This window comes from Nomascus leucogenys, chromosome 1a, assembly GCF_006542625.1.
Source record: "Nomascus leucogenys isolate Asia chromosome 1a, Asia_NLE_v1, whole genome shotgun sequence".
Lineage (NCBI taxonomy): Eukaryota > Metazoa > Chordata > Mammalia > Primates > Hylobatidae > Nomascus > Nomascus leucogenys.
In genome coordinates this window covers 46,936,183-46,950,163 of record NC_044381.1, presented here as the reverse complement: position 1 = coordinate 46,950,163, position 13,981 = coordinate 46,936,183, and positions in this window count along the sequence as shown.

Genomic DNA, 13,981 nt, shown 5'->3' with positions numbered 1-13,981 from the left:
CCCAGATCTGTCTCTTATCATTCCTAGCCATATGACCTTGGGCAAGTTATTCAATTGTCCAGACCCCGAGTTTTCAAATCTGTAAAATGGGTACTATAATAGTCTCGGCCTTATAGAGCTTTTATGAACTAATGGATGTCAAGTGTTTTAAACAGTGCCTGTTGGGCAGTGAGGGTTTATAACCACCTATTTGAGTGGTTACTGATGTGGCGTGGAATGATAGATCTCCATTTCATATGGTTGAAAGTTACCCCGAGGAGCAAGAAACTTCAGGCTTGTCCTTCGCTCTATCTCCCCATTGCCAGTGAAGTTCCCCAGAGGCCCAAGGAGACCCTGCTGATCAGGTGGAGGTGCATGCAAGGGGCTGTCTCTCACTCGGCAGCTTGGGGGAATTGATATGTCCACATGGCAAACAGCTGTGAATGCTGTCGCCTCCCAAATGTGTAGGTTCTACTGGAGAATAAGAAAGCTTCTCACTGGCACCTGAAAACTATCTGGAGGATTCCTGATGTGGTGGGAATGCTTAGATGGAAAAGGATTTGCCTCAACTCTACTCTTTGTCCTTAAAGCTCCTGGGAAAGGAGCAGACTTGGTGGATTCAAGGTAAGAAATGAGATGACAACAGCAGGGCCTGGGTCCATGAGGCCCTTTGCTTCTGTGTCTATTCACTGGAGATTAGATATAATCTGGTCATCAGCAGACAGAAACAAAAGACTAATCAGAGTCCGTTAATAATGGAAACACTTAATATTTACAACCCCTTACTCTGCAATGGTACCTGTTATAAACAGTTGGCCTCTATTAGTTCATAAAAGCTCTATGAAGTAGATATTATTATAGTACTCATTTTACAGATTTGAAAACAGGGGGTGTGGAAGATTGAATAATTTGCCCAAGGTCATATGGCTAGAAATCATAAGAGACAGATCTGGGATCTGAACTCAGTGTCTACATTCTTAATAGAACATATATATTCAAATGTTAATGGCAATGGCAGCCCATCTGGAATGGTCTCTGTGAAGATGCTGGCTGCCGCTGGGAAGGCATCACTGGGGCTGCATGCTCCATGGAGCCTGTGGGAGCTGGACACAGGTGGGAGCCCCACCCTCTCTGGCAGCTACAGCAGCCCAGCTGTGGCTGCAGACCTGGGCATCCGTGAGCTCTTGGGGGCCAAGAAGCCCCCTTTCCCTGCAGGCTCAGAAGTGCCTGCTCCTACTGCCTGGCCTCTCTCCACTCCCAGTGCCTGCTCCAGGGCTGAGCAAAGTTGTGGCCAAGCCTGGGCACTGTCACAACCCAACCAGGTGTGCACACACTCAGGGCAGCACTGACATGCCAGACCCCTGTCGCCTGGACCCCATCTGGACTTTGGGCACTGATGAACACGGGATGGAGGCCAAGGGTGGGGATGGGGCCCTGCAGGTGCCTCTTGGCACAAACAACCTGGGTGCTGTAGATGGTATGTAGATGGCAGCAGGAGGCAGACAAGCTCCTGGGTAGAAAGGGGCAGGTCTACCTGATGAAGCCCCACCTTCAAGCCAGGAACGGCCTGAAGCATGGGGCCCAGGTTGTCACTTCCAGGTGGACTCCAAGGTCCAGAGTGAGAATTTATGGTGCTTTTTCTGAGCCCACCCATGGCAGCCCATGGACCAACTGGCACACACTTCCTCTGCTCTGAAGCACATAAAATCCCAGACTCAGCCAGATTCTGACAGACTACAGGAGGACCTGCCTGCAGAAAGGATCTACCCTCTCCAGGTCTCCTCTGAGCTGTTCTGCTACTCAGTGAAGCTCCTCTTCACCTTGCTCACCCTCCAGTTGTCCGTGTACCTCATTCTTCCTGGACATGGGACAAAAACTTGGGTCCTGCTGAATAGCGGGACTGAAAGAGCTGTAACACAAACAGGGCTGAAACACACCTCCCCACTCACCATGTTGTGGATGAGAAGGAGAGAAGAGTGGTAGCCCTTTGGGGAGCCCAGACCTAGGGGCTCCGTGAACCAGGGCTGTGACACCCTCTTTGGGGCTCTGTAATTTCTGGCATTTCCAAGCTTCCAGGTAGTCCCCTTGTCCAGACACATATGCCTACAGCAGAAGTCTCTTGAGGTGCACCTGATCCAGCTGCAGGTTTGCACAGAGCCAGCACCTGTGCCAGCACCTGAAACTGCCCACCCCACTGAAGCAGCCAGTCTGACTGTCAGTGTGCATGGCTGTGTGCAGTGGCTGAACCCCATGCTTGCCCACACATGCACCCCTCACCACTCTGTGCCTGGCTCACCCTTGGCAGGTGTAGGATCCAGGCCAGTAGCACAAGCCATGTGCAACCTGCCAGACCAAGTAGGCAGAATGAGCCCAAAAGGCTTGAGCAAAATTCTAGCAAAGGTGCCACTGGTCACAGAGGCTTCTGGCTGGAAAAGAGACACCCCAAGAACTGTGACAATATTATACATATGCAATTACACTTACATTCCAGCTTCTTTCTTCCCTGGCAACTTACATTTGCATAACATTTTCAACTATCTTAAAAATTTTTTTTTTATTTTTAGTTTGATGAGTTTTTATAGAGATACATACCTGTGTAACCACCACCATTACCAAGATATACAACCGTTTCATCACTCCAGAAAGTTCCCTTATACTACTTTACAGTCAGTCCTAAGTCCGCTCTGACCCCAGGCAACCACTGGTCAGCTTTCTGTCACTACATATGAGTTTACTAGTTTCTAGAATCTACATAAATGTAATCATACTGAATATATTCATTTGTATCTGGTTTCTTTTGCTCAGCATAATGTTTGTGAAACTTATCCATGTTGTTGTGTGTAAGTGGTTTGTTCCTTTTTATTGGTGAGTAGTATTCCAGTGTGTTGATATACCATTGTTTGTTTACACTATCAGGTGTTGATAAATATTTAGGATATTTTCAATTTCTGGTTATTCTGAATAAAGCTGCAGTAAACTTTTGGTACAAGTTTTTGTGGGAACATATGTCCTTATTTTTCTAGAGCAGATACGTAGAAATAGAATTGCTGAATCATTTGGCAATGATCACACATTTTATTTACAAGAAACTGCCAGACTGTTTTCCAAAGTGGTTGTTCACCTTAGGGTCCCACCAACAGTGCGTGAAAGTCTCCATATCCTTGCCAACACTTAGTAAATTTTAGCCATTCTTACTGGTGTGTAGTGATAATTTGGTGGTTTTAATTTATTTTTTCCTAATAACTAAGGATGCTGAGCACATTTTCATGTATTTATTGACCATTTATACATTTTCTTTTGTGACATCTCTGTTCTTTTGTGACATGTTTATTTGCACCCCCCCTTTTAACAAAAATGGGGAGTTGTCTTATTTTTGAGTGATAGGAGATGTTTATATATTCTAGACTCAAGTTCTTTCTCAGATATATGCATCGTGAATATTTTTCTCCCTCCCACATTGTGTGTGGCCTTTTTATCCTTTAATGGTGGCTTTTAAGAAGCAGAGATTTCAAATTTTGATAAAGTTCAATTTATCATATTTCTTCATTTATGTCTGTGTGTTCCTTCCTTACTCCAGAGTTGCAAAGATATTTCCCCATGTTTATCTCCGGAAACTTTATAGCTGTAGTTTGATACTTAGGTCCATATCCATTGTGAGTTAATTTTGATTTGACGGAAGGTACGATGGAAGTTCATTATTTTGCACATGGGTGTCCAATTGTCCCATGGCTATTTGTTAAAAACACAAAACGGAATCTTCTCAGCACCAAATGACCTGGCACTTTGTGTGGGCCTGTCTTTGAGCCCTCTTCTTGGTTTCCATTGATCTATTTGTCTGTCTGGATTACTATAGTGCTATCATAAATCACAACATTTTATTGTTTACAAATGCCTTTTTCAGGTAACAGTGGCATCCCAGCCCTTCTGTTTTCTCATAAAATCATGATGACAAATGATTCATCCCAGGTCACACAACTGAAAAAAAAGGCATAGTCAGAAACTGATACTGAGGGCTCTCACCCCAAGCAGATCTGCCTCTCAGGGCCTAAGGGGAATGCTACAGCAAAACCTGCAGCCCTAAACTCCTGCAGTTGAAAGCCTGGGATTCTGTTTAAAAACACTGAAAATCTTCAATCAGCACCAAAGTGGAAATCACGCACTAATTGGAGTTCAATGATGCAGATAATATGGATTGGAGTACGCTGGCTGACAGAGAACTCCCCAGCAGCTGAGGCACTTTCTCTGCATTTCAGCACTAGCAACAGAACCAGAACAAAAAGGTAAGAGACGGAAGTGTTGGGAAAGTTGTGTTCCCCATATCTGTGCATTTCATTTCTACCTGCAATCCAGACCCCTAAAGAACGAACTGTGGACAGACTTCATCATCACGAACACTCAGAATCCTCTGTGAGTGAGAAGGACTGTGGACCAGCAGCCACTGCTGAGCAGTGTCAAGGGTACAGCCTTAGCTTTGGAGAGAAAGTCATCACATTCCTCGCCATTCGTCTAAAAGTTAAATTTGGCTAAATGGTTTAAAATGTTCAAGTTACTTAATAAGTAACCATGACAAATGAGGCAAACCTGATTTTGTCCTTCAATGTTCAGTCATCCCTTTAAAAGGAATGACTAAAACATAATAATACTCTTAAGGTGATCTCATTCTCTAAAAACATTCCTTTATATCATGTTTCTACGTAAGCATCTCATCCATGTAGCTGTTAACTTCAAAATTAACTCAGTCATTTAATTTAGTTCTGTTTTCAAGTAACTAAGTCCTTTGTAACTCCGTGGAAGGAAAATAAATACGAATCAACTTCATTATTTTTTTCCAGGAGAATTTGATATTTTCACTGTTTATGATTCACAGCAGTACTGAAATCCAAGAGTAAACTGTATAACTAATTATAACTATTTAAAGAATGATTCCAAACAATGCAGTTCATGGAAAGCTGTTATGAGAAAATGAAAGAAAAGTAAAACAGGAGAAATTTCAAATTCAAAGTAAAACGTACGGGGTTTTTATTTCAGTTTTAAAACATGTCAGGTTTTCACTGTCTCATTGGCCGTTCCATGAGTTTAAGGGAGTAACATCTTGATGATGAGGGTGCCCCAGGGACACCAATGAACAAAGTTTGTGCAAACACTGTGAGACCAGCAGGCCTGGAAGGAAATAAAGAGCTCACCCTAACCTCCCACTTTACAGATGATGAAATTGAGGTCCAGATTTGGGAAGTGAGGACAACGTGGTGGTCCAGTATTGAATAGGCAGAGGGAAAATCGGGTGGGGAGGGTGAGACATTTAGTAAAGAGAAGGAGGAACAGTTCTCAGATTTGGTGAATAGAAAAAAAGGAGTTAAGTTAGCAAATTTAGAAATGAAAGTACCTCCATGTATCCTTGTGGAGAGACAAAAAAAAAAAGCAAGAATAAACTGTAGAAAGTTTTGTATTTTTGCACTAAAAAAAGTGAGGTGAGCCAAGAACACAGTGGGCTTTTAACCAACTAGTGTTAAGTTTCTAGCAAGAGCCATACTAGGCATGCTGCACTTATCGTCATGTTTTGTAACAATGAGTTACATTATAATGAGGGAGAAAGAGCACATTAAAGCAAAGTTAAAGGTCACTGGAGTGGGGCAACATTTGGCTTACTGAGCTACTGTACCTTGGGAGATAATCTGGGAAGGAGTTTGGGAGAGCTTTGTGCCAGGCACAGAATGAGATCACAAAAAGAAAAATATGGTTTATGTATGAAAGGGTGGACTTAAGACTATGATCCAAGAATGCTGTGGGTATCATGGGGCCATAAGTACCTTCTTGTTCTGATTTAGTCATTGTAGTAGGCATTACTAGTGCTCAACAATGCCCAGTTCTCTGGCCTTTCCTGGGCACCCACAATCCCTGTCCACTTGCAGATAGGTGGGGCCATGTAATCTGTTCTGACCTATGGATTGTGAATGCAAGAGTCGTGGGGAGGCTATCAACAGTGCATGCAACTCCCCAGCTATCTCTTCCCCTTCTGAGGGAATCACAGTGCCAGGAGACATGGAATTAAAGAAGCATGAATTGCCGTGTCTCCACATCAAGGTAAGCTGTCCTTGAGAATCACCAGATCTACAGTGGACATTGCAAGAGTGAAGACTAAACAAACACTATATATTTAGTCACTGAGATTTGGGGTTTTTTCAGCATGTACCCTAGGCTGACTAATACAATCATCTCCTGTGGATGCATATCCACACTGTCTTGCTCATTCTATGTGGTAGCATCATTGCCTGTAAGAAACCTTGGTCTGGGAAATTGCAATTCATTCTCCTGCTGATCCATGCAAGTTGACTTGGGATTGTAGCAGGAAGGGTTGGACACAGCAAGAGTATGGTTGTGAGTGTACAGTCATCCTACATTTTCTTTGTGAGGTCAGAGGAAAATGTCATGCTTTGCTGAAAACTGGAAAGTTCATGATGACTTGGGTGAAAGAAAAGACATTTTGAGAACGTTTAGAAACCTTTGAAATTTACCAAAATGGCAAGGGAAATAGCAGGAGTCCAATGTTTGTGCAGTATATGCACTGAAGGGAAGCCAACCTGGAAGACTGGGGGAGGAGAAACCAGGAGGAATTACATTAAAGCAAGAGTGATGGGTTCCTCAGACCTCCTTCCAACCCTCCTGTCCAGTGAGGGTGGGAGGAGAAACTTTGCAGTGAAAAAGCCTGACGAACATTACCTCAGTGGGGGGACCAAGACCAACGCCAATGCTGAAAAGTCATGTTTATCGAGACTATGAGAATGAAGTTTTCCTCCCAATAACTCATAACCCCAGTTTTATCATGCGAAAAACCCCAGAAAATTCAAGTAATAGGGCATGCTACGAAATACCCGGCCAGTACTCCTCCAAACAGTCAAGGTCATTGAAACAAGGAAAGCCTAAGAGACTGTCATAGCCAAGGGGTACCTAGGGAGACACAACAACTGGAGGTGATGTGGTTTCCTGGATGGAGTCCTGGAACAGAAAAGAAACATTAGGGAAAAACTGGGGAAATCAGAATAAAGTCTGGCTTTTACTTAATAATGTATTGATACCTGCTCATTAATTGTAATGAGGTAATCATACTAATGAAAAATGTTAATCAGAGGGGAAACTGGCTGTGGGGAGAATGAGAACTCCCCATACTGCCTTCTCAGTTTTTCTGTAAATCTAAAACTGTTCTCAAAACAAGGAAGTCTGTTAAAAAGGAACAAATAAATAAAGGGCAAAAAATAAAAAGGCAATTTTACCTGAGACGGTATCTGATGAGTATGCCCCAATAATGACCTACCCTCAGTTTCTTTACCCCAGGCCTGTTTTTCCTTTATGAAACCGATGCCAGAACTAAAGACATTTTGTGCTATGTTGTACTATTAGATGATTGCACTTAAAAAAAAAAACCAAGTTTATCTTTTCTGAAAAAGTTAACAAATTCATTTTACTTAATGAAAGTCAAGTGGATATTTTTCTAAAAAGAGAAGGGGAAGGGAAAACAATTTTTGACTTAAAGAGGTAGACATTTGCATCTACACTTTTTTTCACAAAGGAAACTGAGGCTTACAGAAGTTAAACAATGTATCTGAAAGTTCTAGGGGTTGTAAACGGCAGAGCCAGGTGTCTTAGCCTAGGTGTCCCTGCCTTGAAGCTCCTCCCTTTTCTATTCTCTGTGCTGCACACTAGATGCACTCACACAGACAACAGGTGGTTACATGTCATGTTTCCAGGCAAGGAGGGTGGTGGGTCTGGCCTGGGAAGTAACTCTGGGAGAGCCTGTTGTCTATGAGGAAGTGGGGTAGGCAATGAATAAATACATGACTTTCAGGGCTGAAAAGACAGAGCCATTTTCTCCATCCTTTGGCTGCATGAGTAACCTGTGACCTGCCTTCACTCTTCTTGGTGTACTTTTCAGTCTCTAGGGTGGTTTTCCAAGTTTTATTTATTAAAATTTGTTCAAGTGAGCTCACATGTCCAACAAGCAAAACTAGAGGATCCCTAGTTGAAATGAGGCTGGGTGTACAATCCCTGTATCATTCAGGGTCCTCCAGAGAAGCAGAGCCGATAGGATATAGACAGATGTATAGAAGAGGAGATTTGTGATGAGAATTAGATCATGTGATTGTGGAGGTTGCGAAGTCCCATGACATGCCATCTGCAAGTTAGAGAATCAGGAAAGTTGGTGGTGTGATTCAGCCCAAGTTCAAAGGCCTGAGAACTGGCAGGGGAGGGCCCTCGTGTAAGTCGAGAGTCTGAAGGCCTGAGAACAAGGAGCATCAATGTCCAAGGATGGGAGAGAATGGATGTCCTAGCCAAAGAAGAGAGAGTGAGAATTCACTCTTCCTCTGCCTTTTGGTTCTATCTGAGCCCTCAATGGATTGGATGGTGCCTTCCCACACTGGTGAGGACAGACCTTCCTTACTCAGTCCACTTATTTAAATTCTAATTTCATCTAAAAACATCCTCAGTGACACACCCAAAGTAATGATTTCCAGCTGTCAGGGCATCCTTCAGCACAGTCAGATTGACACATAAAATTAACTATCACAACCCCAAACTCTTGACTCCTCCTCTAGCCCTAACCCCACCATCCCTAGGTCTCCTAACACAATATTCTGTTAAGAACTACTGGTCTGTTACATTCATGAAAATGTGGGAGCCATGTGGGGGTGCTAAAAAGAAGGATGTGGAAGCTCACACTGAAATCCTTCAAGGTCCTGTACAAGGAGTCACCCTCACGACAGCCACAGGTGCAAAGGATTTCATAAATCTTTCAGGAAGGCAACATGTGGGTGACCAACAACCCAGGCTTTTTTCAGGATTGGAGTAGACTGAGTCTTTTACTGAGTACTGTCGAAAGAAAATGATTTAAGTGACTCAAGCAGAAGTTGGGTCTAAATAGAGTCTCTATTTAGAGACTAAATAGGTTCTAAAGACTCTATTCCACAGGGGCTTATCAGGGAGAACCTGAAACTTATCTGTTTAAGCAGAACTAAGGTTTTCAAAGGGTGGGGGTGGATTGAGTACATGTCCTTGCAGTTTTTGCATCAAGTGGCAATTTCGTCTTTAAGAAAACTTATGGTTGGTGATAGTTTGTTCCTGTTTTTGTGTCTCTTGCTTGGGATGTTTGGTGCAATCCCAATAACCTGTGAGAGCTGTTTTGGCAAATGTTGAAGTCTATTGGTTAGTCAAAGTTTATGGTAAAAAGGAGGTAGAAGAAAAACAGAAAAGAAGAAAAAGAGGGCAAGGGTACAAGGCAAGGGGGAAGCAGGAATGCTGTATCTTTGAGTGCTTTTACAGCACTAAGTAGTTGACTTGCACAGGTGGAATGGAAAATATGCATCTGTAAACACCAGATGGAAGATGCCCACAGTTTGCAAAGGAGCAAGTCTCCCTGGGGTGCAGAAGACACACCTCCTACTCCTGTCTCACCCCAGAGCTGTCTCAATGAGTGAAATCATGGGGAGCAAGGTGGTTCTGCTCTCTTCACGTTATTTTCTGTTTTTCCCTCCTTCATCCTGTCCTTTCCCTCTCCTTTTCTCCTCCCTATACCTTTTCTTTCCTGCTTCTCCTTCTCCACTCCCTGTCCTGTTCTCCCTTCCTCTCTCTTCTTCTGCCCTTCCTTCCCCAACCCCTCCACCCTTTCTCTTGGGCCTATGGTTAAATTTGAGTTGTTAAATGAGCAACACAACTGCAGGTAATTCCTTTAGATCAGATCTCCCCAGCCATCTTGATGTCAACTTCTGCATTTTTCATTTTTATAGAAAAATAAAATGAAGTGTACTCACATCTCTTTGGTCTTCCCTTCCTTCCTCTGGCTGCCTCATTCCTCTCTTCCTTGCAGTGCCTGTTGCCTGTTCCTTCTGTCCATCTATCAGAGTTGTAACTGTCATCCTGATGGGAACGTGCCTTTGGAAATGAGAATCCTATGCTTGGTCCAGTGGCCTCTCCTCATGTGACACTTGTGAAGCCCACCTTCTTTGGAGCAGGCCATAGCAGCCGTGTGCGAGTGCTACTCTCTACACCCCCTGGAAGAAAGCTTAAGGGAATGTAAGACTTAGAGGGTTCAGCGTGAGACCTCATCTTTTTATTTCATCCCAGTCCAGACTCCAGAATACCTGTCAAACTGAGGCTGGGAGATTATTCATATTTGGAAAGTGCTGCATTTGCTTCTGTTTTCATTGACGTTGGGATACCTGTTTTATATATTGTACAGAAAAGGGGGTAACTGCAAAAGAGAAGCTTCCACTAGTGGTGCAATTAATTAAATGGTAGTAAATAATAATTTGAGAAGTTGAATATGTGGTTGATTTTACAACTTTTAAAATAATGTGAGTGGTGGCAAAAAGAAAACAAAAAAAATCTTCAACATCCCAAACCACAAATCACATTTTGGTTGAGGTTGTTGTTCCCTACAAAATAAAAAAGGTTTGGAAAAGACCATTTGAACTACTTTTTTCCCCACAAAGGTTGAAATTCTCCCTTTTTAAATGATCCCTGGACAATTCACATGCCTGTCTAAGTTGGAATTAACATTTCTACCTGAAGACTTACTTTGATAATATTAATGTTAATGTATATTAAGAAACACTGTATAGTTATCAGAGCAATTTCATAGATATGATTTCATTCTATCCCATTGCTGACTGATATTCTCTTTAATGTACGTTTCCAGAAGGTAAAAGGCTTGTCCAAAGTACCTCATCCAGAATGTTCTGGGCTATACCTTGATGTCCTAGCTCAGGGCTCAGCAAATGGCAGCCATGGATTGAATCCAACCCACCATGTACTTTTTGTCTGGTACAACATGTAAGAATGGTTTTACTTTTTTGAATGATTGGAGAAAAAAACTTTACAATATAGGAAAAATATTTAAAATCCAAATTTCTGTGCCTGTAAGTGAAGTTTCCTTGGAAAACCACGTTTGCTCATCATCCATGGCTGCTTTGTTGCTGCAAGGGCAATGTTGAGTAGTTGCAACAGAGATGATATGGCCTGAAAAGCCATAAATGTTTACTCCATGGTCCTTGACAGAGTTAGCCAACCCCTGTCCCAGATCAAGGGCTTATTCCATTGCTCAAGACTGTCTTACTAGAGGCCTAGCAGACCCGTGGACAAAGGCAAAGCCACAAGAGTCTTGTTTGTGAGCCTCAGAGAAGAGGCTTTGAAATTGGCCTGCAATGAAAGGCTAGCACTTTCCTGCTCAAGAGCACCCGTCCTTCTGAGTGGTGAACTGCAGAGTGGGATTGAGTATCCAGGCTGGCAGGCAGCTCCCTCCTCCAGTGGGGCATGCAGCAGTCCTAACAAGACCTTTGCTAAATGAAAGGGCAGAAAGGCAGTATTCTGTCTCCCCTCCTCCCTTTCTCCTTACCAGGAAAAAGGAGTTCATTAACTAATGAGCCATCCTTAGACATAGGAAGGACAAAATGTCCCAACTTAGAGGGTAAGGAGACAAATGTGGATGGAAGCAATGAAGCACTCTGCTCTGTGTTTTTTTTTAATGCAGGTTATTTGATATGCTCTTCTGCTATCCCTATACCCCTTTTGACCTGTGGAAGGTCTTGTCTGCTGTGGCTGAGCATGGAAGGGTCAATTGGATGAAGAAATCAAGCATACAGAAGGCTTACTCTTCTCTCAGCAGACCATCTGATTCATTTTGACTCCCTATTTTTTTACTGCCACCCACAAAACATGTGATCTTCCGTTTTCTGAGTACCTATTATATGTCACTCTATTTAGATTTAAATAGATGATCTTATGTAACTGTCTCCATGATCCTGTGGGGTTTACCCAGAAAGGAACTGAAACCTGGATTGTCTAATATTTTTTCCCAGGCACCAAGCTGGTACCTGATCTCTATGATGCCAATAGCTGGGCTTTTCCCGCCAAACCTCAAGAGCTCTACAAAGTCAAGTGCATCTTCAATCAAGGGCGTGTTTTTGCTCCATGACCCCATTGGGTTTACTCAGAAGGGAGCCGGGTCCTCATGACATCTTCACTGTAGAGGAGCATTCTCTTAGTTGCATTTCCTCAGAGCATCAACTCCTGGGACCTTATGAGAAATTCTTTAAAAAGGAAAAAATTTGAAAACTTTGTTTGGAGAACAATAAAGTAAAAAAGGGTAATCAAGTTTCTTCAGCCAAGGACTTTTCAGAGCTTCTTACAAGCAGCATTTGCAGCCATCTTCCAAGTGAATTCTAATAACCAGAAGGGAATCTGAATAACTGAAACACAAAGCTCTTCCCAAACTTGTGTTCTTAAAAATACTGGTTCTGAAACATGTGAAGTGTTCTGCAAAACAAATGAATGAATATATAAAAAACTGAGCAAGATGTCATGCTGAAAGTCTTGTTTACCTTGCCCAACATCTAGACCAGGGGAAACAGAACTAGAAAAATAAAATCATTCCAATAATTAAATAAGGAAATAATGCATGCCTCCTAAAAGTATAGCACAGCACAGAACAAATTTTTCATTTACTTTGTTTTCACGAAAAAAAAAATGACGCTTCCAAATATGCAAAATTGCATATTAACAGGCTATCCCTAGGAGAGGAAGCCACACATTAAGAAGTATCTAATGGCAAAAATACAGTCATTGTATGAGCAGGGTAGGGGGGCCCCAGGCAGAGGGCCTGTCCAACCATTTACAATGCTTGGGGCTTACAGAGTGGGCCAACAGTACAGCTTTCTCAAAAGGATGCCTTTTATTCAGTTCATTAGGGCATGTCTACGAGTAATCATATCCACCTGAAGACTCCTGGATTCCACTCATTGCTCCACACTTAGCTTGAGCAAGTTAGCTAAAATATCTATGACTCAGTTTTCTCAGCTGTAAAATGGGAACCTCTAACCCATAGCCAAGGATTCAATGAATTATATGTTTAGTGTGCTTAGAACAGTGCTTGATATGAAGAAAATGCTATGTAAGTGTTACTGTTAGCATTAATTTTCTATTGTTTTTATTTGTTGATGTTATTGTTATTCAGGGGCTGATTGAACCACCTACCCTCACAAGAACCAAGAGGTCATTATGCAACTTCTCTCTTCATATTTTTTGTCTCCTTTTCTTTCTGCTCATTTGATCTTCTCTCCATGTGGGCCTGTTTCATTTTATTGTGTACATGACCCATCACTGTTGTCTGAAAATGGAAGCCCAGGGCCATAGCACACATCCTCTGCTAGGCCAACACCCCTCAGACAGCAAATCAGAGGCCTACCACCCCGCACCTTCAGGATCCTTGTAAGAGATGGCATCTTCTGGACCATAAGGTGACCCTTTCCACGTCCCCAGGTAGCCCCAAGTCTCCAAAAAGAAACATACTTAGTGGGGTGAAAATAACGGCTGTGTCTGGTGCTGTGTCCCTAGGCTAAGTTCACCCCAGGCACACTGGACACCAGGTCAAGACAGCAGACGTTAGCTAGACCCTGAGTCAACAATGGAGAGGAAATTCCCATTCCACCCAACTGTCTGGGCTTCCATTGACTCAGGACCTGGGGAAGACTCAGCATACGTAGCAGAATTTTACAGCAGACCTATGGGTAGGCCTGGGGTGGTTGCAACTGGTAATATGTACAAAAATAACTAGCACATGGAAGAATTTGCTTATTTCCATCCGTTTGCTCACTTGTTAAACAAATATTTATTGAGTGACTTCTCAGTGTCATGCTAGGGAATATGCATTTTAAACATTTCATGAGTGGAACAAATAAACATTTTTAAAGAGATAAAAGATATTTTTATAATCTCATTAGTGATACTCTCAACCTAATCCTTTATGTGAGTAGTTCATTCATTTTGGAGATTCCTGAGGATAACAACAATACATATTGTTTATCTTATTCATATAGTTTAAAATTATTATTATTGAATCAACATGCTATAATCCTCATACAAACCAATCACTAGAAATTGTCAATGACATTTATTATAGAATATTTAATTCATGTAGTAATAAAATAATATATAAAACATATTGATATGTATTTAA